The 23,802-nt window shown below is 37.9% G+C and overlaps 1 protein-coding gene across 2 annotated transcripts in view; it reads left to right on the top strand.

The window, feature by feature from the left end:
* MTX2 (metaxin 2) overlaps window positions 1-23,802 on the top strand; it is a 74,545-nt gene that overhangs the window by 6,419 nt on the left and 44,324 nt on the right. Inside the window, exon 2 of one of the 2 annotated variants that reach the window (XM_059166960.1) lies at window positions 5,747-5,778. The exons of the other annotated variant lie outside the window; for it this stretch is intronic. The gene's annotated coding sequence lies outside the window, so the exon portion shown is untranslated. The remainder of the gene's footprint in view (window positions 1-5,746; window positions 5,779-23,802) is intronic. 2 annotated transcript variants of the gene reach the window in all.

Genomic DNA, 23,802 nt, shown 5'->3' with positions numbered 1-23,802 from the left:
TATTTATTTTTAAAGATTATTTATTTATTTATTTGACAGAGAGAGATTACAAGTAGGCAGAGAGGCAGGCAGAGAGAGAGAGGAGGAAGCAGGCTCCCTGCTGAGCAGAGAGCCCGATGCGGGACTCGATCCCAGGACCCCGAGATCATGACCTGAGCCAAAGGCAGTGGCTTAACCCACTGAGCCACCCAGGCGCCCCACAGCCTGTGTATTTTAAATTTTCATTTTTTTGTGGTTTTTATTTTATTTTTTTAATGGCAAACTTTTCCAGTACATTACATGAGATTTTTATTTATCTTTTTAATTTTTTACTGTCACTGGGGTATGTATCCTAGGGAAGGGTGGAATATCCCCATTTGGGTTGTGTGAGCACATGTGGAGCAGTCACTGTAGCCAAAAAGGATGGGGTACTGTGGTGGACAAGCCTGATCCCCTTGCTTATCCCTGTGCTATGAGTGGCTCCAGGCTCTAGGGCTCCACAGAGCCCCCAGACACACACAAAAGGAGAGGTGTTGAGCACCAAATAGCAGAAATCTCCCACAGTGTCAATCACTTTTTTTTGTTTGTTTGTTTTGCTTTTATTTTTAAGTATTCTCTGTACCCATCATGGGGCCCAAACATCCAGTCCCTAAGATCAAGAGTCACCTGGTCCTCTGACTGAGCCAGCCAGGTGCCCATCAGTCATTTCTTTCACCTAGCTTTTACACTTCTGTGGACTGTGGAGTAAGTCAGACCTGGCTACTTACTACATATGTGATCTTTATTTTATTTGTAAAATGGTGAGGATAATTTTATATATTTTAAAGATGATGAGAAAAAATACTAGTGCTTAGCCTTGTGTCTGACACACTGTAAGCATTCCATAAATGTTCATTAATGTCATTTTTAGCTGTTCACCTTGTTAGTTTTTCTCCTTTTTTTTTTTTTTTAAAGATTATTTATTTATTTGACAGAGAGAAATCACAAGTAGATGAGAGGCAGGCAGAGAGAGAGAGAGAGAGGGAAGCAGGCCCCCCGATGAGCAGAGAGCCCAATGTGGGACTCGATCCCAGGACCCCGAGATCATGACCTGAGCCGAAGGCAGCGGCTTAACCCACTGAGCCACCCAGGTGCCCCTAGTTTTTCTCTTTTACCACTCTCTGATGGAGTGAGTGGCGGTCTCTTAGACATTGCCAAAACATTTTAGCCTTAAAAACTTAGCTTAACTAGATAATTACTGATAATAAGAGTAAGTACCCCTTTTTGAGACATTATTCTAGATGATTTAGATATATAATTGCTAATATTAACAATTTGATCCTCTTTGATAGATATTATTCTTACTTTATAGGTGAGGAAATTGAAGCTTAGGTTAGGAACTGGGCCATAGCAGTAAGACAAAACTAAGTTCCAAGTTCAGCTCTGCCTCTTGTTTTGTGATTTTGGTCAGACCGTCTGGGCCACAGTTACCTTATTTGTAAAAGGGGTAAGATATTTTATAACATGTTTCATGCATCTAGTTTACTGGTACGTGGTAGTTTCTGTTACCACTTTCATTGCCTGAGAACCTTTGAGGATGTTATATTTGTAATGTTATTCTTTTGCTATTTTGGACAGCAAAAGTCCAAAAGTGTCTTTATTTCTAGTAACTCTATACCATTTTTCTGAATGACCTTATTACTTCCCCAGTACCTTGCTAAACTTGAAGCATATCAGTTAATTTCATCATACTGTAATTATTAATCTTTTGAAATCAGTACAATATCTGTTCTGTTCTTTATTTAGAAGCTCAGTAAACTATATAAAGCATAAAAAAAAAGACTTGCAATATTTCATTTATCTCATTGTGGGCATGTGAGTGCTTAATTATTTAAATTTATTAATAACATCATTCTAGGAGTAGCATTAATTTATATTATGATCTGGAAAAGTAGTTTTATGGGTTCCATGGAACCTGTTTGTAAGCATCTTGAAAGTATTATCAAAACAGGCATGTTTGGGGCACCTGGGTACCTCAGTGGGTTAAAGCCTCTGCCTTCGGCTCAGGTCATGATCTCAGGGTCCTGGGATCGAGCCCCAAGTAGGGCTCTCTGCGCGGCAGGGAGCCTGCTTCCCTTCCTCTCTCTCTGCCTGCCTCTCTACCTGTGATCTCTGTCTGTCAAATGAATAAATAAAATCTTAAAAAAAAAAAAAAGGCATGTTTATAACATTTTGTTTTTAATATCATCAATAAAGTATTTTTTATTTCATCCCTCTTCCGTGTTAAGTACTAAGAAATGTAGATTTTTTTTATTTATTAGAGAGAGATTTACTTATTTAAGAGAGAGAGCATGGGGTGGGCAAGGGTGGGGCAGAGAGAAAGGGAGAGGGAGAGAGAATCTTAATCATCCTTGCATTTAGCACAGAGCCCAGGTGAGGGCTCAGTCTCACAGTCCTGAGATCATGACCTGAGCCAAAATCAAGAGTCAGACATTTAACTGATGGAGCCAGACGGGCACCCCGGAAATGTGGACTTTAAAGGCAGTTCGGAAGGGTACCGGAAGCTCAGAGAAGTGGAAAACATAGTTTAAAAGTCCTTTGTAAGGGCGCCTGGGTGGCTCAGTGGGTTAAGCTGCTGCCTTCAACTCAGGTCATGATCTCAGGGTCCTGGGATCGAGTCCTGCATCGGGCTCTCTGCTCAGCAGGGAGCCTGCTTCCTCCTCTCTCTCTCTGCCTGCCTCTCTGCCTACTTGTGATCTCTCTCTGTCAAATAAATAAAATCTTTAAAAAAAAAAAAAAAGTCCTTTGTAAAATAGGAGTGATGCTATTGCTCACAAGGTTTATTGAGAACGCAGAGAGTGATAGAATTATTATATGTGATAGAGCTCTTATATCCGCATGCCTATCTAATGATGATGATTGTAGCAGATAATTGAAAAAATACAATTCAGGGAGCTCCTGGGTGGCTCAGTGGGTTAAACTCTACCTTCGGCTCAGGTCATGATCTCAGGTTGCTGGGATCGAGTCCCGCATCTGGCTCTCTTCTCAGCGGGGAGCCTTCTTCCCTCTTTCTCTCTTGCCTGCCTCTTTGCCAACTTGCGAGCTGTCTCTGTCAAATAAATAAATAAAATCTTAAAAAAAAAAAAAAGAAAAAAAAATACAGCGCATTCAATTCTTGTTCTTGAAAATAAAGACATATTGTTAGTTTTACTTAGTATTCTGAGGATTCTCCAGGATTGAGGAAGGCACTGAGGAATTATTGAGAAGTTACTGAACTAGCCATCACATTCAGAGAATCTTCTTTTATTTATATTTTCATGTGGATGGTCTCATACTGTTGTGCTTATCACTTGGCACATGTAAAGGGGATCTCAAAGGGGCAGATGGAAAAGCAAAGCCAAAGATAAAATAGGTTCTACTTCAGAGTAAAGGCAAAGTACAATTTATTGAGAGCAATGTGGCTTATTTGCCTTTTAAAAAACTTTGATATGATGCCCTTTTTTTGTTTTTAAAGATTTTATTTATTTATTTGACAGAGAGAAATCACAAGTAGATAGAGAAGCAGGCAGAGAGAGAGAGAGGGAAGCAGGCTCCCCGCCGAGCAGAGAGCCCGATGTGGGACTCGATCCCAGGACCCTGAGATCATGACCTGAGCCGAAGGCAGCGGCTTAACCCACTGAGCCACCCAGGTGCCCCTGATATGATGCCTTTTAAAAAACTTTCAAATCAGAAAAATTTGAAAGTTTCTGATCTTAAAGTAGTCCATAGTTAATCATAATGTGAGTTTTAATTTTCTTGTATGCTTTATTAACACTCCATACTCTGAAATGACATGATTTTTAGCTTTTAATGTAAAAGATTTGGTGATAGGTATCCTATAAAGATTTGCTAGTCTTATTTCTATGAAGACTTTTGAGTTATTAACGTTAGCTCAAGCCTTCCATATCTGAGTGATTATTGAAAGAAAATATCATCAAACTTATTTAACATTTTTCAAACGTTTTTGAAATTTCTTGATAAGCAGTTATCAGATGGACTGAAGATACCAAATGGAGATGAGCTATTAAATTCAGGCTTCTCATTTTTTGTTCAAAGACAGAAATTATAATATTCGGCAAATGCAGTTACAGACATTTATGTGTAGAAGTATTTGCCTTGCCAGTAAGAGAAATGCATGTTTTAATTTTTTATTGCTTTGTAAATGATCCCTCTATTCTTGAACACTCTTCTTATTTTTGTACGCTCTATAAATGAATCATGGTTTTGAACTTTTCTACATCAGTAATAAAAATGAAATTTGATTGGTTAGTGATAAAGAGCTTTCTTTTCATAAAAACAATCATTTTGTCATGGCAATTCCCATTAACTGTAACTGCATTAGCAAAATAGAAACCGTAAAAAGCATTTCATTGTACTTATACACTTAGCTCTGTTTTTGTGCTGATTATATATTTTTGTCTTTAAGACTTTTAAAAAGCCAAAGAAGTTTCTTCATGACTTAATCCGCATTTGGATTTTCAAAAAAGTTTGTTGGGTATATGTATTCCAGGGGATAAGTATCCTTAAATATTGTCTTGGACTTGGCCCCATGTCATATTTTATTACCTGGACAAACTAGAACACTGACTAGAACTTCATACAAATAAGTTGTATCATTTGTTAGACAGGAAGAGGGGCTTAATTATTCCAGCATTTATTTCTGTAAGCTAATATTGGCAGCTGATGCTTTAATGATTTGGCCTTTTGTTGACCTCCTTTTCTTTTGATCATTAGTCTTTACATTATAGGGGAATGTTTTGGCATCATGAATGTAAGCTTCTGATTTTTTTATTTGATAAATTTGAAAAAGATATGAGTTAATGAGAATGTAAAAATAAAAGCTACTTACTTTTTTTCATTAGACATTGTTATAATTGTAATTTTTAAAAAATATTTTATTTATTTATTTGACAGACAGAGATCACAAGTAGGCAGAGAGGCAGGCAGAGAGAGAAAGGGGGAAGCAGGCTACCTGCTGAGCAGAGAGCCCAAAATGGGGCTTGGACCCGGGACCCTGAGACCATGACCTGAACTGAAGGCAGAGGCTTAACCCTCTGAGCCACCGAGGCACCCCATAATTGTAATTTTTACTGTCCATCAGTTTAACACCCTAGTTTGGCTAGTGGATGAGAACTGGTTATATAATGTTAACTATTTATGTGGTAATTTATATTTATTTCTTAGTTGAAACTGTAAATTCTTTTTTTTTTTTTTTTTTTGAGATTGTGAATTATTCTTTTTTCTTGCTTGAGAGAGAGAGAGAAAGCAAGCACAAGCAGGTGGGGGGAAGGATAGAGGGAAGGGGAGAAGTAGACTCCCCACTGAGCAGGGAGCCCGCTGAATGGCAGGACCCCAAGATCATGACCTGAGCTGAAAGCAGATGCTTAACTGACTGAGCCACTTGTGAATTAGTCTTGATTTTTTCTTCTCAGACGGATTTCTTCTTCTTGTCATATATACTTGTACTGATTTTTCATACTGTCATTTTGTGGCTATTTGGAGAAGGTAAAATAATTTTGATATTAAATATTTCAAAAGGGAGACAATGTTCTAGAAATGAGTGCAATTTAAGGGCACGTGTAAATTATTTCATTATTTACTGTTTTGGATTATCTTTGTGTCATAGGTAAATGGCTTTAATGGTCTGCTTTTTATAAAAAGATTATAGTAAACTTTGAGTTTAGCCAGTATAATTATATCATTTTTTTCTCCTTGGATTCTTTTCCCCCTCATTTCCTGAATGATGTAGCAACTACCAACAGAACAGAGTTTCTGATGGAGGTAAGCCATTATAGTCACTGGGTTCCAAATTCTGGGGACTGGAGGTCAGGGAGCTGTGATGTGGTCAGGAAGTTGGAGAGTGAGATTTCAGGAAGGTATATTTCCTTCTAGAGGGAGAGTGGAAATGTTAAAATCTATGCCTGAAGCAGTAAATGGAATTTATAAATATAACATGGTCAGGAGTCAGTTTGGTAGCTGATTTAGATGGAATTCTGAGACTTTAGTCAAATGGTTTAATATTTAATTCAATCTTTAATGATAGATCTGTGACTAACAGTAACTGTCCAAACTCTAACTGTTCAGTTACTGTTGTAGTATACAGATCACGCCATGACTTAGGGATGTATAACAGCCATTTTATTATGTTCACGGATCCTGTGGGTTAGTTCAGACAGATTACAGGAGAGATGGCTTGCTTCTACTTCACGATGTCTGGATCCTCACCTGGAAAGACTCTAAGGCTAGGGATCCAACAATTGAGGGCTGGAAACACCTGGAAGCATCTTCACTCGCACGTCTAAGAATTGCTGACAAAGAACTCAGCTGTGATTGTCTTCTGGAATATTTATATATGGCCTTTCCATGTGGCCTGGGCTTCTTGGAGCCTAGGAGCCTCAGCGTAGTCAGACATTTTACTTAGTGCTCCAAAGGCATGTGTTCAAGCTACCAAAGGAGAAGAGACATCACCTTTTCTGACCTTGTCTTGGAAGTCTTGAAGCATCACTTCTGCAGTATTCTCTTGGTCACAACAGAGTAAATTCCATATTTATAAATTCCATTTACTGTCACAACAGAGTTACAAGTCTGCCCAGATTCAAGGGGAGGGAATTTAACTTCACCTCTTAATGGGTGGATGGGGTAGGTGTTGGTGAGATTCTAGAAGAATTTGTAGGACAGGTTATATTGTTGTGGCCATTTTTAAGAATGTAATATGCCACAGTGGACAAGGTGGTAATATACTGATGCAGAGGGGTCACCTGTTTTAATTAATTAATTAATTTAAATTAATTCTGGGAATGGAGGTGGATGAGAGATGGGTGTAGGTAGAATGGTGTGTAAAGGTGGTAGGGTGTTACTGCACATTACAATATATTATCTGTGGAGCTCTCTAAAATAAGCCATGCCTGTATTGTAAGGCATTTCTCAAACCTCATGCACACACTTGCACACCTTTTTTTTCTCACCAAAAGCCTGTTACATGTAAAGGTTGAGGGCAGCTCTAGGACATGTGTGTATATACACATGCACACATGCTTGTCTATATATATTATATACATATATATATATTTTTAGATTAAAAAAAATTTATTAGAGGAATCACAAGTAGGCAGAGAGGAGGCAGGCAGATAGAGAGGGGGAAACAGGCTCCCTGCTGAACAGAGAGCCTGATGCGGGGCTTGATCCCAGGACCCTGAGATCATGACCTGAACTGAAGGCAGAGGCTTAACCCACTAAGCCACCCAGGTGCCCTAGGACAATCATCCATAGATGATTGGGCTGTGCACCTCTTGTTAGGAACCATTAAACAATTTGGAGAGAAAGTGAGTTTATGAGTTTCCAGTGTTGAATTTAGTACATATTATTGAGATGTTATCATTCCTTAATTTGCTTTGGTGGTTTTATTTCCAGAGTTACAGCAATTTTTTGTGGTCAGATATCTTTCAGGCTTTAGATAGCAAAAGACCTACTTGATTTCCTATAGAATATATTTATTTGTTGATTACCTAATATGTGCTAGTTCCTCTGCTAGGTGCTGTAGAAGAGTAAAACAATTCTTGCCTTTGATGAACTTACATGTTTTTGTAGGGCACATCCATTGAAATGGATAATTTCAATATAAAATGGTATATTTAATAGAAATGGTAATTTAGGAAGTCTTTACTGAGCATGTTTTGTCCCTTCTCAAACTGAATTGGGATGTTAGATTTTTAGCAAACATCTTAGCTCTTCTCCCTGCCCCTCACCTTCTCTCTGGCCCACTTCTGATTATATTTTGGACCAGTTCAGATTTTATCTCTTCTTGTGCATTCTTTCTTGTCTTCCTCAGGCAGGATATGTACTTTTGGTTTGACACTAATGTTAATAGTAATTATTGATATATTCTGTAAGCTAGAGACTGTATAAGGCACTTACATGATTTATCAAATTTTATTCTTCCAACATCCTTACAAGGTGGGTAATATTTCCCCTTTTCACAGGTGAAGTAATTGAGGCAAGAGTAGGTTAAGCAACTTGGTTAAGATCACTCCAATAATAAGCTGTAGATTTGTAGTCAGACAGATATGTCTGACTTTAAGACCTATGTTTTTCCCTACACTAACTATATTCGTTACTGCATTAAAACAATTTTTTAAAAAGATTTTATTTATTTATTTTAGCAGTGGAGAGAGAGAGAGAAAGCATGTATCTATGCACATGGGGAAGGGGAGTGGAGGGGCGAAGGGGGAGAGAGAGGGAGACTAGCTGACTCTGAGCTGAGCGACTCTGAGCATTGGGCCTGTCACGGGACTTGATCTCAGAACCCTGAGATCATGACCTGAGCTTAAACCAAGGGTTGAATGCTTAACGGACTGAGCCAATCAGGTGCCCTACTTATCTATTCTAAGTGGTTATATGTATCTCAGTCACTTGTTCTTTCCCCAACCCCTTCTCCATGCTCTGTTCCCCCTTACCCACTCAACAAAGTTAGATCCTAGACAGCAGTGATAGTTTTATGTTCATATTTGTCTTTTCATCATATTTTGGTAGTTTGGTAGTTTATAAAAACCTATGTTTGTTTAGTTAAATACATTTAATATGTATTTTCCCTGTGTGGGGATTTTCTATCTCTGCGCTCTTATTCTGGAAGAGATTCTGTGATGGTTGGGCTATGTTATCTTTTTTCTTGGGTTTTGTTTGTTTGTTTGCTTGTTTTTGTTTTGGGGGAAATCTTGCAGTTTTGCCAAGATTTTAGAAGGTATAATGACACGTTAAATCCTCCGTTAGATCATTTGTTTCATAGCTAGCTGAAAGAAGTGAGGGAGGAGGAATGGAAAGGGGTTGGAAAGGAATGGTTACCTAGCTTGATGTGAGAGACTGAGTATATGGAGAGTACTGAGAGTAGTAAGCACTTAGTAGATATTTAAAAACATAGGTGCTATTACTACAGTGATTGTTTTTGATTTAAAGTAGTGGGAGAATTGTTCTTTAGTTTGAGGGACATCTTATTTTCCATTTTCTAGGATTAGATTTGGAGAACTATTATACCTTGAATATTAACATTGTTAACATTGTTGAGGTCTGATACCTGTGTGGGGTTGTTTGTCTTCTCTGATTTTTTTTGAGGGGGGGGCAGAAATTGCACTTTCCATCATAACCAGCTGTTTTTGTATAGTTCTGCTCTTGGTCTCATACTCATCTCCATTTCTGAGAAAAGTTCAGACATGTGTCAGTGTTTCTTCTTTATGAATTTCAGATTACCATTTTTTAGAAGAGAATTCAAATTTTGAGTCCTGGCTACCAAGTTCATATGTATTCATAATCACACGTAGTTGGCCTGTTTTCTAATGGAAATTAATGAAAAATGGCTGATTATTTTTATAATGTGACAAAGTCTAAACCTGACCATTTGAGAAGATGATGTGTACTTACTAAGAAAGGATGTAAGGTTTTAAATTAAACTTGTATTCACTTTTGCTTCAGTTATTGGGTTGTTGTTGCTGTGAATTAGTTTTCTTGACCCTAGTTAACCTCTAGAAGTTTCTTAGTTTTATGAAATTGATCCTTGAATACCATTTTGAAATTGATTTCCAGTTTTACATAGATAGGTTTAGGATGGCTCATGTCAAGCCTCATAATGACTAACTTAATTTTACTTTCCTTATTGATTACCTCTAATGGGAAAACTATCATTTAACCACTTTGATTCCAAAAAAAGTGAGGCCTTCATTCATTAATCTTAAAGGCTTACTCTGGAACAGTATAAAATTGCAGCATGCCACTAAGACATGCTTTAAAACATGGCTTTAAGCCATATGTGCAAATATTTAAGTACAATAAGATGGACAAAAATCTTCTTGAATACATTAAACTACATAGGCCCTCATTACCACATTCTCTGAGGCAAATGAATGAAAGCAGTGAAAAGAACTTAAATCTTCTATGAGATATATTCTTTGTCCCAACAATAGTCTTTTTTTGTGGTACTTACCATCTGCTTCAGATTTATGGGAGTGCTTGTGGTGTGTTTGGATTTTTGGTCCTCATCTCTACAGTATCAGAATCTCAAAGTTTAGAATTTGGTGGAAATACATAACTTTATGAAATTCCATAGATGATTCTTATTAAGGGTTGAGAACTACTGTTGTAGGATGATTATAATTACTTTAATTCTAATAATTATTATTGATTTGTTTATTTGTGTAAGAGGTTTATTTTTTTAATTTTTTAAAAAAATTATTTGTTTATTTGACAGAGATCACAAGTTGGGGGGCAGGCAGAGAGAGAGGAGGGAAGCAGGCTCCCTGCTGAGCAGAGAGCCCCATGCAGGGCTCCATCCCAGGATCCTGGGATCATGACCTGAGCCGAAGGCAGAGGCTCAACCCACTGAGCCACCCAGGCACCCCTGTGTAAGAGGTTTAAATGTGTAAGAGGTTAGCTGGTGACAGCTGTGTGTTCACTGACTGGAGCCAGCCTACCTTGGGTTAGACCCTGGCTCTTGTTACTTACTAATACTTACTAACACTGTGACTTACACAAATTCCTTATGCTTGTGCCTCTGTTTTCTTACTGTAAAATAGGCATAATAATAGTGTCTACCTCATAAAGTTGTGAAATAGTTAACATGTAAAGCACTTAAGTGCACAATAAACACAGTAAGAGAGTTTACATTTTCTATTTACCCCAACTTTATTGAGGTATAGTTAACATATGCTTTTAAAGTACATAATTCAGCGATTTTTTAGGATATTTACAGAGTTGTGATTATTACCACAAATTGTAGAACATTTCCATCACTCCAAAAAGAAGTCCCTTGCCCTTTTACAGTCACTTCTATTCCCAGCCTGAAACAACTGTTACTCTACTTTCTATCTTTGTAGATTTGCGTATTCTGAACATGCCATATAAATGGCTTCTTTCACTGAGCCTTAGGCTTTTGAAGTTCATCCCTGTTATGGCATGTATCAGTAGTTGGTTCTTCTTATTCTGTTGTATGGATATACCACATTTTGTTTGTTCATTCATCAATAGTTGGTCATTTGGGTTGTTTCCACTTCTTGACTATTGTTAAAAATGCTGGTATGAACATTCATGTACACGTCTTCCCATGGATATATGTTTTTTTCATACTGTACTCCTGGGTGAATACCTAGTAGAATTGCTGAGTCATATGGTAATTCTGTGTTTAACATTTTGAGAAACTGCCAGACTTTTTATATTCCTCCTAGCAGTGTGTGAGTTCCAAATTCTTTACATCTTTTAAACACTTTTTATTTTCTGTCTTGTTGATGATAGCCATTCTGTGGGTATGAAGTAGTATCTCATTATTGTAATTTTGACTTACATTTGACTAATGATATTAGACTTACATTGACTAATGACTAATGATCTTGAATATGTTTTCATGTGCTTGTTGGTTATTCATAGATCTCCTTTGGAGAAAAGTCTTTTCAAATCCTATGCTTATTAACAATTGTGTTATTTGTCTTTAATTATTGAGTTGTAATAGTTTTTTCTGTATTCTGGGTATAAGATTTATGAGTCTTGGGGAATCTCAGCTGTTATCACTGTCATCACCATTATCATTGTCTACCTAGATAGAAGTTTAGGTAGTGTTTGACCAGAAGGAGACAGATTCTCATTGTTTTCCAGTTTCATTCAGGGCCTAACGTTGTGAGGGGGAACGTTCTGCCCTCTGCTAGTTTTCTTGAATTTTCAATTTGTTTGCTTTCTATCTTCCGTTTTCTGAGTGACAGGTTATTAGATCTCATTTGCCTTGCATAGTAATTCTACTCTATCATGCATTCATGTACCTTCACTTGGGGTCATTTTAATTGTCCCTATAAAAGGGATCCCAGAGTGTTCCTTAGCCCCTTATACCATGTGAGAAATGAAGTCAGAAATCAGAGACTCACAAGAGGGCCTTCACCAGAGCCTGACCATGCTGGCATCCTGATCTCAGACTTCCAGCCTGCAGAACTGTGAGAAAGAAATTTCTGTTGTTTGTAAGCCACCCAGTCTGTGGTATTTATTATTGCAGCCCAAATGAACTAAGACAGTAGTCTTACCACCACTTACAGAAAGCTTACCTGCCAGTGTTTTAAGTATGGAAGTGTCACTGTGACATTACACTTCAGTTCTCCAACGTGAGCCATTTTCTGACATGAACGTTGATATCAGACTATTGAGGTGCTGGGAGAATGGTTTTAAACTCTGTTTGTGGGAAGAGTCACTTCCTGTTTACACATTCTGTGTAATATCTTTAAACATCCCCTATGAAACAGTAGCTCAGGGGACATTGCTATTTAATACTTTCTTGGTCTGTATTTTCTTGGATACAGTGTTATCTTTGAATTGTACTATAGTCTGCAGGTTGAATAGCTTTAAATCTAACACATAGTTCTTAAAATTCTAGTTTTGATAAAGCCCCATACCATCATATTGAAAGTCTAGACATCTTAGAAATCCATTTTAAATGAAAGCTTTATATCATAACTGCCTAAAACTTGATAGGTGTCTGTGTTGATATCATGGAGATCATCAGCATAGTAATTATGTCAAACTAGTACACTTATTTCCTTCTTTTCTCTTTGTGTCTTGCAGTAACTTGCTCGTGTTTGTGACCTGCCAAATGCTTTTGGAATATTTTGTTATCTCAGTAGTATTGCATTTATACCTTTGGCAGAAAGCCATCCAAATTTGGGGTTAGGTTATACATGTATCTTACTCCATTTGTATAACACTGTCTAAATAGTCTTAGGAAGCTGAAGAGATGACATCTATGAGCTTTTGGAATGTAGTTGCCTAAGGATACACTGGCTTTGACTTCATTAGTGCACAAATGATAGGGTTGTGTAGAGTTATTATAGCATTAATCAATTTGATGGATTGGAAATATGACAGTACTGAAGCAGCATGTAATATTAGTGCCTATTATTCTACAAATTATGTCTTCACCTACATTCATATGCCAGAAGAGTCATGTTGTGCATTAAGAATGCAGAACTTAAAAAACAACAACAGAGGGCACTTCTTTCCATGGCCCTTCTCTTGTCCTCTTAGATTAGATCATCAAGAAATAGACTTTGGAATTAGACTTGCTTATTAGGTCATAGCACTTTCATACTATAGAATACTCTGTATTGAATGGCATAGATAGATTATCTGCTCCTCGAATGACCGAATTTGATACTTGAAAGAATATTGCAGGTAAAATGTAGCATGTTGACCATGTTTTGAGATGTAGGCCTATATATATGTGAATTTATGGGCCAGTAGTTATTTCTCTATAAGTTATAATAGACTAGTAGATTTTTTTGTTGTTTTTGTTATATTGTATTGGTTAGTAAAACTTAAAAATAGTGGGTACCTTAAAGATAATTAAATGAGAAGCAAATATGCATTTTGGGGGGCTGTAGATAATATTTTATCCTGTGTGCATTTCTAACACTAATTTATTTATTTATGCTTTCATTTATTTTATCTTACAGCTTTCAAAAGTCAAATTTTTAATTAAAAATTTTTAATTTTAATTTTTAAAAATTTTATTTATTTTATTTCAAAAAAAAGATTTACCCATTTATTTGAGAGAGAGAGTGTGTGTGTACCCGCATCAGTAGGGGGAAGGATAGGGGGAGAGAACCTTCAAGCAGACTCCCTGTTGAATGCAGAGCCCCACATGGGGCTCCATCTCATGATCCATGAGATCGTGATCTGAGCCCAAACCAAGAGTCAGACACTTAACCGAATGAGCCACCCAGGCACCACCCCCCCCTTTTTTTTAGCTTGTTCTTCTCCAACTTAAACAGGAGTGGAGAAAAATGTCTTTGAAAATTTAAAAATACTCATTTGGATGAAAAAACTCCTGTTCCACTGAAGACTGAAAATTGAGGAGGCATCTCCTTTGCTTCTGGTAAAAAGACACTAAATATAAAATAACCATGGCAATTTTGCCTTTGCAGAATTGGAAAATAGGTAAAAGGCTAAGTAGGTAAGACAACAGAGTTTGTCAGATAGAAACTTAGCTATGAGGTGCTCTGAGCTTTATTTCTAGATGTTCTTTTATTTATATCTATAAAATAGGAATTTTTTAAAAAATAAAAATAATAAAAAGTTTCATGGGTCTTTCGCTAAGGAATGAGAAGCCATTCTAATTTGAGATAATGGATTAATGTGCGTCACTAAGTGCCTTAGAGTAAGTTATGGTTGTGTTATGAAAATGATGTAGTAGTTTCTTATTATGAAAGAGTTTCTGAAAGGTGGGTTGTTTTACTTTGAAACTCTTGAAATAAAGATATTAGCTTTAAATGATACTTAAAAAATTAGATCTAACTTAATTTGTATTTCATATTTTAGCATATATTACTGTAAATGCCACATTCAGTTTGGAGCAGTTGGGAAGCCAAGTCTTTAATAAATAATCTCAGGACCATGGGATTTTTCACATTCTAAGGACTTATTGTTTAGAACGAGAGATAAGATATTGACATAATAATAGAATAGAGTAGAAAGTAATATATGATATAAGACAAGTACAAACTGCTATGGACAGTATAGATAAAAAAGAAATTAGATTTGTTCAGTTCAAAAGCCTTCTTGATGTAGGTGGCATTTAACCTTGGTGTTGAAAAAGGTATAGGATTTGGGTATGTGGTGGTGCTTGGAGTATTCTGGACAGACGGGAAGAAGTTCAGCAAAGTCACAAAGGTGAGAAAGTATGAAGTATGTAGGGGAAATTTTAGGTAGGATAAGAGGGTCTTACTGTATCTCCCCCACCCCCATTAATTTGTGTGTGTTCTTTCCAACTTTTTCTCATTGTCAAAAAAGATGATTTCACTAGAATAGAGGAGGACTCATCTTTGTTTAAGGGTGTGTGAATGGCTGGGTTCCCTGCTAAAATGTCAGATAAGTAGTTATTTAATTAGAGCAGTGTTTTTCAAAGTGGAATGGGGTGTGTATCCCCTGTGTTATATAAGACAATCCTTTGAAGTACAAGAAGAAAGTCCTAGACCTTGGACTTCAATTTATTTTTAAACTTTTTCTTTTTAAGACTTTATTTATTGATTTGAGAGAGAGAGATAGAGATATCACAGGTAGGCAGAGAGGCAGGCAGAGAGAGAGGGGGAAGCAGGCTCCCCGCCAAGCAGAGAGCCCAGTGCAGGGCTCAATCCCAGGACCCTGAGATCATGACCTGAGCCGAAGGCAGAGACTCAGCCCACTGAGCCACCCAGCCACCCCTGCGTATTTTCTTTTTTAATGTATGCTTTATAATGTGCATGATTTGTTAGCTTAGAAGTACTGACCATATGATATCTAAATCTATCTGGACCTGAATGCCCAAATGTTTTACTGATGGGGATGTTAGATTTTAAAAAGTGATGGTGCCTGGGTTAGAATTGTAGGCTGTGGAAAGGGGAGTACTGAGATGACATGTCAGATAAGTCAAGGCCTGGGGTTAGTCTTAGGAGGGCTGCAACAGTAATATCAAGTGGGAGCTGTACATTTGGTAGGAAGCAAAGAAACACATTTCTAGGTTTAGGGTCAGTGAAGGGGTAAATTTATGGAATTAGATTCTGCCAACTATTTAGGCAGCTGTTTGATATTTTTATATTTGTGTTATTGGTTGTAGTGCTTAAGTTTTCCTGGTCAAGTTTCCCCTTTTTGGCCATGTTGTATAATTTCCTTATCTTCTCTACTGCATTCTAAGTCTAAACAGTACAGAGTGATAATGGTGATAATAGTGGTAATAATAAAAACATTTATTCAGTCAACATTTACTGATTAGGTACTAATTCTGGGGAAGAAATGGTAAGCAAAGATCAGAGCTGAACACTGGATTCATGGTGTTTATGTTGTGTAGGGGAGATAAACAATCAGCTAGTCCTCAAATTGGTATAAAACTGTTGTCTGTGATAAGTGGTACAAAGGACAGTGCATGCTGTCAAGTTTGTGAAGAAAGTGTTTGAACTATTCAGGGAGGGTCAATAAGGCTTCCCTGAGGACAGGACCAGCTACAGAATGTGTAGGGTCCAGTGCAGAATGATGACATGAGGCCCCTTGTTCTAAAGAATTCCAAGACTAATGGCAGAACGTGAAACTGAGTGTGGAGCCCTTCTAAGCATTGGCCCTGTGCAGTTGCTCAGGTAGCATGTCCAGGGAGCCGGCCCAACATCTCAGCATGTTTGAGCTGATACACTGCAGGGGTGGGAGATAGCTCTAGGTCAGAGGATACAGCACAAATGAATCTCTGGGGTAGGAAGGAACATGGTGCATCCAGAAACTGACTGAAGGCTAGTGTGACTGGAGTGTAGAAGTAGGCGGAGGAGTTACAATGAGGCCAGAAGGCCAGAGAGGTAGAGAGGGAGAGGTGTAAGGCCAAGTTGAGGAATCTGATCTTTATTACAAGAGCCACGCCAAATGTTGATGTGTGGGAAGCATAAAATTTCCTTTTTTTAAAAAAAGATTTTTATTCATTTATTTGACAGATCACAAGTAGGCAGAGAGGCAGGCAGAGAGAGAGGAGGAAGCAGGCTTCTCACTGAGCAGAGACCCCGATGCGGGGCTCCATCCCTGGACCCTGGGATCATGACCTGAGCCGAAGGCAGAGGCTTTAACCCACTGAGCCACCCAGGTGCCCCTAAAATTTACTTTTGATGTGCTAATAATACCAGTATCTTGCAACTTGACGGCATTGCACAGTGGTCTCTCTCGGTCCCCAATCCTACCAAACTTTCTTTCAGTTAATATTATCCAAACCAAGAAATAGAAATAGAAATGTTCTTTGTCATGTGTGGATAATAGTGTTCATGATTCATGGATTTACTTGTGACGGCAGTTAATAGAGTTCATTTCCTAGAAAGATACTTGCATGGTTGGTTTGTAGATCCATTGCCATGCCACACAACTTAGGATTTTCACTTTTGGCACTCTATTGAATAACACTCTAGCTATTTCTTCTCCATGTCATATTTAAAATGTAATTATTTGAGCTGGTTTATGTAGGGGATGCACTTAGATCAGTGATGTTTGTATATTTTGAGCTGCTCATGGGTGAGATAGGTAGTTGATCATTCTTTGCATACTCTACCATTTCTTGCCTCCTGGTCCATGGATACACTGGCATGCCATACTGCTAAATATATATAAAAAATATATATACATATATACACACACACACACATATACATACAACCATAGTTGTATCAATATATATATATGTATATATACATGTATGTATATGTATCAGCCCAGTTCCTTCTCTTTTTAAATGATAGGTTCTATTTGTAAAGATAGCCTCAGATATTTTGGCAGAGTTACTTTTTGAGAACTTATTTTTTATTTTTATTTATTTATTTTTAAAGATTTTATTTATTTATTTGACAGAGATCACAAGTAGGTAGAGAGGCAGGCAGAGAGAGAGGAAGGGAAGCAGGCTCCCTGCTGAGCAGAGAGCCCAATGTGGGACTCGATCCCAGGACCCTGAGATCACGACCTGAGCCGAAGGCAGCAGCTCAACCCACTGAGCCACCCAGGCGCCCGAGAATTTATTTTTGACAGTAATTTCTGAGTTGAATATATTTTGTATTCTGGATCAAGGAAAACAGCCCCCTCCCACCTAGTTTCCATCTTTAGATTCTATTAATAACAGAAATTTTAGTGTTTGTAGGCAACTTCTCTTTTTGTGATCAGGTAATAGGTCTCAAGGTTTCTTTATTTTCACATATGTCTGTTGTAATGGGTCTGGAGAATCCATGGTGGTGATAATAAATTAACTTTTCCATGGAACACATAAATTGCTGCTCATATGAAACTCTGCGATATTGCTGAGTAGTAAAGTGGCTTCTGATTAATCAGAGAATACTTAAATTATATTGAGCAGATGTTTAATGCTAAGTGTATGTTATTCATTGTTTTTGAAAACTTGTAATCCATGTCTATCACATATAAAACCTATATTTTATTTTTTATTTTATTTTTTTTTTTTTAAATTTTTTATTTTTTATAAACATATATTTTTTATATACATATATTTTTATCCCCAGGTCTGTGAATCACCAGGTTTACTCACTTCACAGCACTCACCAAATCACATACCCTCCCCAATGTCTATAATCCCACCCCCTTCTCCCCAACCCCCTCCCCCCGGCAACCCTCAGTTTGTTTTGTGAGATTAAGAGTCACTTATGGTTTGTCTCCCTCCCAATCCCATCTTGTTTCATTTATTCTTCTACCCACTTAAGCCTCCATGTTGCATCACCACTTCCTCATATCAGGGAGATCATATGATAGTTGTCTTTCTCTGCTTGACTTATTTCGCTAAGCATGATACGCTCTAGTTCCATCCATGTTGTTGCAAATGGCAAGATTTCATTTCTTTTGATGGCTGCATAGTATTCCATTGTGTATATATACCACATCTTCTTGATCCATTCATCTGTTGATGGACATCTAGGTTCTTTCCATAGTTTGGCTATTGTGGACATTGCTGCTATAAACATTCGGGTGCATGTGTCCCTTTGGATCACTACATTTGTATCTTTAGGGTAAATACCCAATAGTGCAATTGCTGGGTCATAGGGCAGTTCTATTTTCAACATTTTGAGGAACCTCCATGCTGTTTTCCAGAGTGGCTGCACCAGCTTGCATTCCCACCAACAGTGTAGGAGGGTTCCCCTTTCTCCGCATCCTCGCCAGCATCTGTCATTTCCTGACTTGTTGATTTTAGCCATTCTGACTGGTGTGAGGTGATATCTCATTGTGGTTTTGATTTGTATTTCCCTGATGCCGAGTGATATGGAGCACTTTTTCATGTGTCTGTTCGCCATCTGGATGTCTTCTTTGCAGAAATGTCTGTTCATGTCTTCTGCCCATTTCTTGATTGGATTATTTGTTCTTTGGGTGTTGAGTTTGCTAAGTTCTTTATAGATTCTGGACACTAGTCCTTTATCTGATATGTCGTTTGCAAATATCTTCTCCCATTCTGTCAGTTGTCTTTTGATTTTGTTAACTGTTTCTTTTGCTGTGCAAAAGCTTTTGATCTTGATGAAATCCCAGTAGTTCATTTTTTCCCTTGCTTCCCTTGCCTTTTGCGTTGTTCCTAGGAAGATGTTGCTGCGGCAGAGGTCGAAGAGGTTGCTGCCCGTGTTCTCCTCAAGGATTTTGATGGATTCCTTTCGTACATTGAGGTCCTTCATCCATTTTGAGTCTATTTTTGTGTGTGGTGTAAGGAAATGGTCCAATTTCATTTTTCTGCATGTGGCTGTCCAATTTTCCCAGCACCATTTATTGAAAAGGCTGTCTTTTTTCCATTGGACATTCTTGCCTGCTTTGTCGAAGATTAGTTGACCATAGAGTTGAGGGTCTATTTCTGGGCTCTCTATTCTGTTCCATTGATCTATGTGTCTGTTTTTGTGCCAGTACCATGCTGTCTTGATGATGACAGCTTTGTAATAGAGCTTGAAGTCCGGAATTGTGATGCCACCAACGTTGGCTTTCTTTTTCAATATCCCTTTGGCTATTCGAGGTCTTTTCTGGTTCCATATAAATTTTAGAATTATTTGTTCCATTTCTTTGAAAAAGATGGATGGTACTTTGATAGGAATTGCATTAAATGTGTAGATTGCTTTAGGTAGCATAGACATTTTCACAATATTTATTCTTCCAATCCAGGAGCATGGAACATTTTTCCATTTCTTTGTGTCTTCCTCAATTTCTTTCATGAGTACTTTATAGTTTTCTGAGTATAGATTCTGTGTCTCTTTGGTTAGGTTTATTCCTAGGTATCTTATGGTTTTGGATGCAATTGTAAATGGGATTGACTCCTTAATATCTCTTTCTTCTGTCTTGCTGTTGGTGTAGAGAAATGCAACTGATTTCTGTGCATTGATTTTATATCCTGACACTTTACCGAATTCCTGTATAAGTTCTAGCAGTTTTGGAGTGGAGTCTTTTGGGTTTTCCACATATAGTATCATATCATCTGCGAAGAGTGATAATTTGACTTCTTCTTTGCCGATTTGGATGCCTTTAATTTCCTTTTGTTGTCTGATTGCTGAGGCTAGGACCTCTAGTACGATGTTGAATAGCAGTGGTGATAATGGACATCCCTGCCGTGTTCCTGACCTTAGCGGAAAAGCTTTCAGTTTTTCTCCATTGAGAATGATATTTGCGGTGGGTTTTTCATAGATGGCTTTGATGATATTGAGGTATGTGCCCTCTATCCCTACACTTGGAAGAGTTTTGATCAGGAAGGGATGTTGTACTTTGTCAAATGCTTTTTCAGCATCTATTGAGAGTATCATATGGTTCTTGTTCTTTCTTTTATTGATGTGTTGTATCACATTGACTGATTTGCGGATGTTGAACCAACCTTGCAGCCCTGGAATAAATCCCACTTGGTCGTGGTGAATAATCTTTTTAATGTACTGTTGAATCCTATTGGCTAGTATTTTGTTGAGTATTTTCGCATCTGTGTTCATCAAGGATATCGGTCTATAGCTCTCTTTTTTGGTGGGATCCTTGTCTGGTTTTGGGATCAAGGTGATGCTGGCCTCATAAAATGAGTTTGGAAGTTTTCCTTCCATTTCTATTTTCTGGAACAGTTTCAGGAGAATAGGAATTAGTTCTTCTTTAAATGTTTGGTAGAATTCCCCCGGGAAGCCGTCTGGCCCTGGGCTTTTGTTTGTTTGGAGATTTTTAATGACTGTTTCAATCTCCTTACTGGTTATGGGTCTGTTCAGGCTTTCTATTTCTTCCTGGTTCAGTTGTGGTAGTTTATATGTTTCTAGGAATGCATCCATTTCTTCCAGATTGTCAAATTTATTGCCGTAGAGTTGCTCATAGTATGTTCTTATAATAGTTTGTATTTCTTTGGTGTTAGTTGTGATCTCTCCTCTTTCATTCATGATTTTATTTATTTGGGTCCTTTCTCTTTTCTTTTTGATAAGTCGGGCCAGGGGTTTATCAATTTTATTAATTCTTTCAAAGAACCAGCTCCTAGTTTCGTTGATTTGTTCTATTGTTTTTTTGGTTTCTATTTCATTGATTTCTGCTCTGATCTTTATGATTTCTCTTCTCCTGCTGGGCTTAGGGTTTCTTTCTTGTTCTTTCTCCAGCTCCTTTAGGTGTAGGGTTAGGTTGTGTACCTGAGACCTTTCTTGTTTCTTGAGAAAGGCTTGTACCGCTATATATTTTCCTCTCAGGACTGCCTTTGTTGTGTCCCACAGATTTTGAACCGTTGTATTTTCATTATCATTTGTTTCCATGATTTTTTTCAATTCTTCTTTAATTTTCCGGTTGACCCATTCATTCTTTAGAAGGATACTGTTTAGTCTCCATGTATTTGGGTTCTTTCCAAACTTCCTTTTGTGGTTGAGTTCTAGCTTTAGAGCATTGTGGTCTGAAAATATGCAGGGAATGATCCCAATCTTTTGATACCGGTTGAGTCCTGATTTAGGACCGAGGATGTGATCTATTCTGGAGAATGTTCCATGTGCACTAGAGAAGAATGTGTATTCTGTTGCTTTGGGATGAAATATTCTGAATATATCTGTGATGTCTATCTGGTCCAGTGTGTCGTTTAAGGCCTTTATTTCCTTGCTGATCTTTTGCTTGGATGACCTGTCCATTTCAGTGAGGGGAGTGTTAAAGTCCCCTACTATTATTGTATTATTGTTGATGTGTTTCTTTGATTTTGTTATTAATTGGTTTATATAGTTGGCTGCTCCCACATTGGGGGCATAGATATTTAAAATTGTTAAATCTTCTTGTTGGACAGACCCTTTGAGTATGATATAGTGTCCTTCCTCATCTCTTATTATAGTCTTTGGCTTAAAATCTAATTGATCTGATATAAGGATTGCCACTCCTGCTTTCTTCTGATGTCCATTAGCATGGTAAATTCTTTTCCACCCCCTCACTTTAAATCTGGAGGTGTCTTCGGGCTTAAAATGTGTTTCTTGGAGGCAACATATAGATGGGTTTTGGTTTTTTATCCATTCTGATACCCTGTGTCTTTTGACAGGGGCATTTAGCCCATTCACATTCAGGGTAACTATTGAGAGATATGAATTTAGTGCCATTGTATTGCCTGTAAGGTGACTGTTACTGTATAGGTCTCTGTTCCTTTCTGATCTACCACTTGTAGGCTCTCTCTTTGCTTAGAGGACCCCTTTCAATATTTCCTGTAGAGCTGGTTTGGTATTTGCAAATTATTTCAGTTGTTGTTTGTCCTGGAAGCTTTTAATCTCTCCTTCTATTTTCAATGATAGCCTAGCTGGATATAGTATTCTTGGCTGCATGTTTTTCTCGTTTAGTGCTCTGAAAATATCATGCCAGCTCTTTCTGGCCTGCCAGGTCTCTGTGGATAAGTCAGCTGCCAATCTAATATTTTTACCATTGTATGTTACAGACTTCGTTTCCCGGGCTGCTTTCAGGATTTTCTCTTTGTCATTGAGACTTGTAAATTTTACTATTAGGTGACGGGGTGTGGGCCTATTCTTATTGATTTTGAGGGGCATTCTCTGAACCTCCTGAATTTTGATGCTCGTTCCCTTTGCCATATTGGGGAAATTCTCCCCAATAATTCTCTCCAGTATACCTTCTGCTCCCCTCTCACTTTCTTCTTCTTCTGGAATCCCAATTATTCTAATGTTGTTTCGTCTTATGGTGTCACTTATCTCTCGAATTCTCCCCTCGTGGTCCAGTAGCTGTTTGTCCCTCTTTTGCTCAGCTTCTTTATTCTCTGTCATTTGGTCTTCTATATCACTAATTCTTTCTTCTGCCTCATTTATCCTAGCAGTTAGAGCCTCCATTTTTGATTGCACCTCATTAATAGCTTTTTTGATTTCAACTTGGTTAGATTTTAGTTCTTTTATTTCTCCAGAAAGGGCTTTTATATCTCTCGAGAGGGTTTCTCTCATATCTTCCATGCCTTTTTCGAGCCCGGCTAGAACCTTGAGAATTGTCATTCTGAACTCTAGATCTGACATATTACCGATGTCTGTATTGATTAGGTCCCTAGCCTTCGGTACTGCCTCTTGTTCTTTTTTTTGTGGTGAATTTTTACGTCTTGTCATTTTGTCCAGATAAGAGTAAATGAAGGGGCAAGTAAAATACTAAAAGGGTGGCAACAACCCCAGGAAAATATGCTTTAGCCAAATTAGAAGAGATCCAAAATCGTGAGTGGGGAGAAAGGGGATAAAAAGAGGTTCAAAAAGGAAGAAAGAAAAAAGAAAAAAAAAAAAAAAAAAAAAGAAAAGAATTTTTTTTTTAAAAAAGAAAACACCTAAGAAAAATGTAAAAAAATATATATATATATTAGATAAACTAGTAAAAAATCGTTAAAAAAGAAAAAGGTAACAGTTAAAAAAAAAAAAAAATTTTACCCGAAGGCGAGAAAAAAAAAAAAAAATGAAAAAGAAAAAATTAAATTAACTGCAAGACTAAAAAAAATCACAGGAAAAAAGCCATGAGTTCCGTGCTTGGCTTTCTCCTCCTCTGGAATTCTGCTGCTCTCCTTGGTATTGAAACCGCACTCCTTGGTAGGTGAACTTGGTCTCGGCTGGATTTCTTGTTGATCTTCTGGGGGAGGGGCCTGTTGTAGTGATTCTCAAGTGTCTTTGCCCCAGGCGGAATTACACCGCCCTTACCCGGGCCCGGGGTGAGTAATCCGCTCGGGTTTGCTTTCAGGAGCTTTTGTTCCCTGAGCGCTTTCCGTAGAGTTCCGGAGGACGGGAATACAAATGGCGGCCTCCTGGTCTCCGGCCCGGAGGAGCCGAGAGCCCAGGGCCCCACTCCTCAGTGCGCCCTCAGAGAACAGCGCCCAGT

The sequence above is a fragment of the Mustela lutreola genome, chromosome 3 (assembly GCF_030435805.1).
Source record: "Mustela lutreola isolate mMusLut2 chromosome 3, mMusLut2.pri, whole genome shotgun sequence".
NCBI lineage: Eukaryota > Metazoa > Chordata > Mammalia > Carnivora > Mustelidae > Mustela > Mustela lutreola.
Note: the sequence above shows the minus strand (reverse complement) of the source record. Positions and strands in the feature narration are given on the sequence as shown.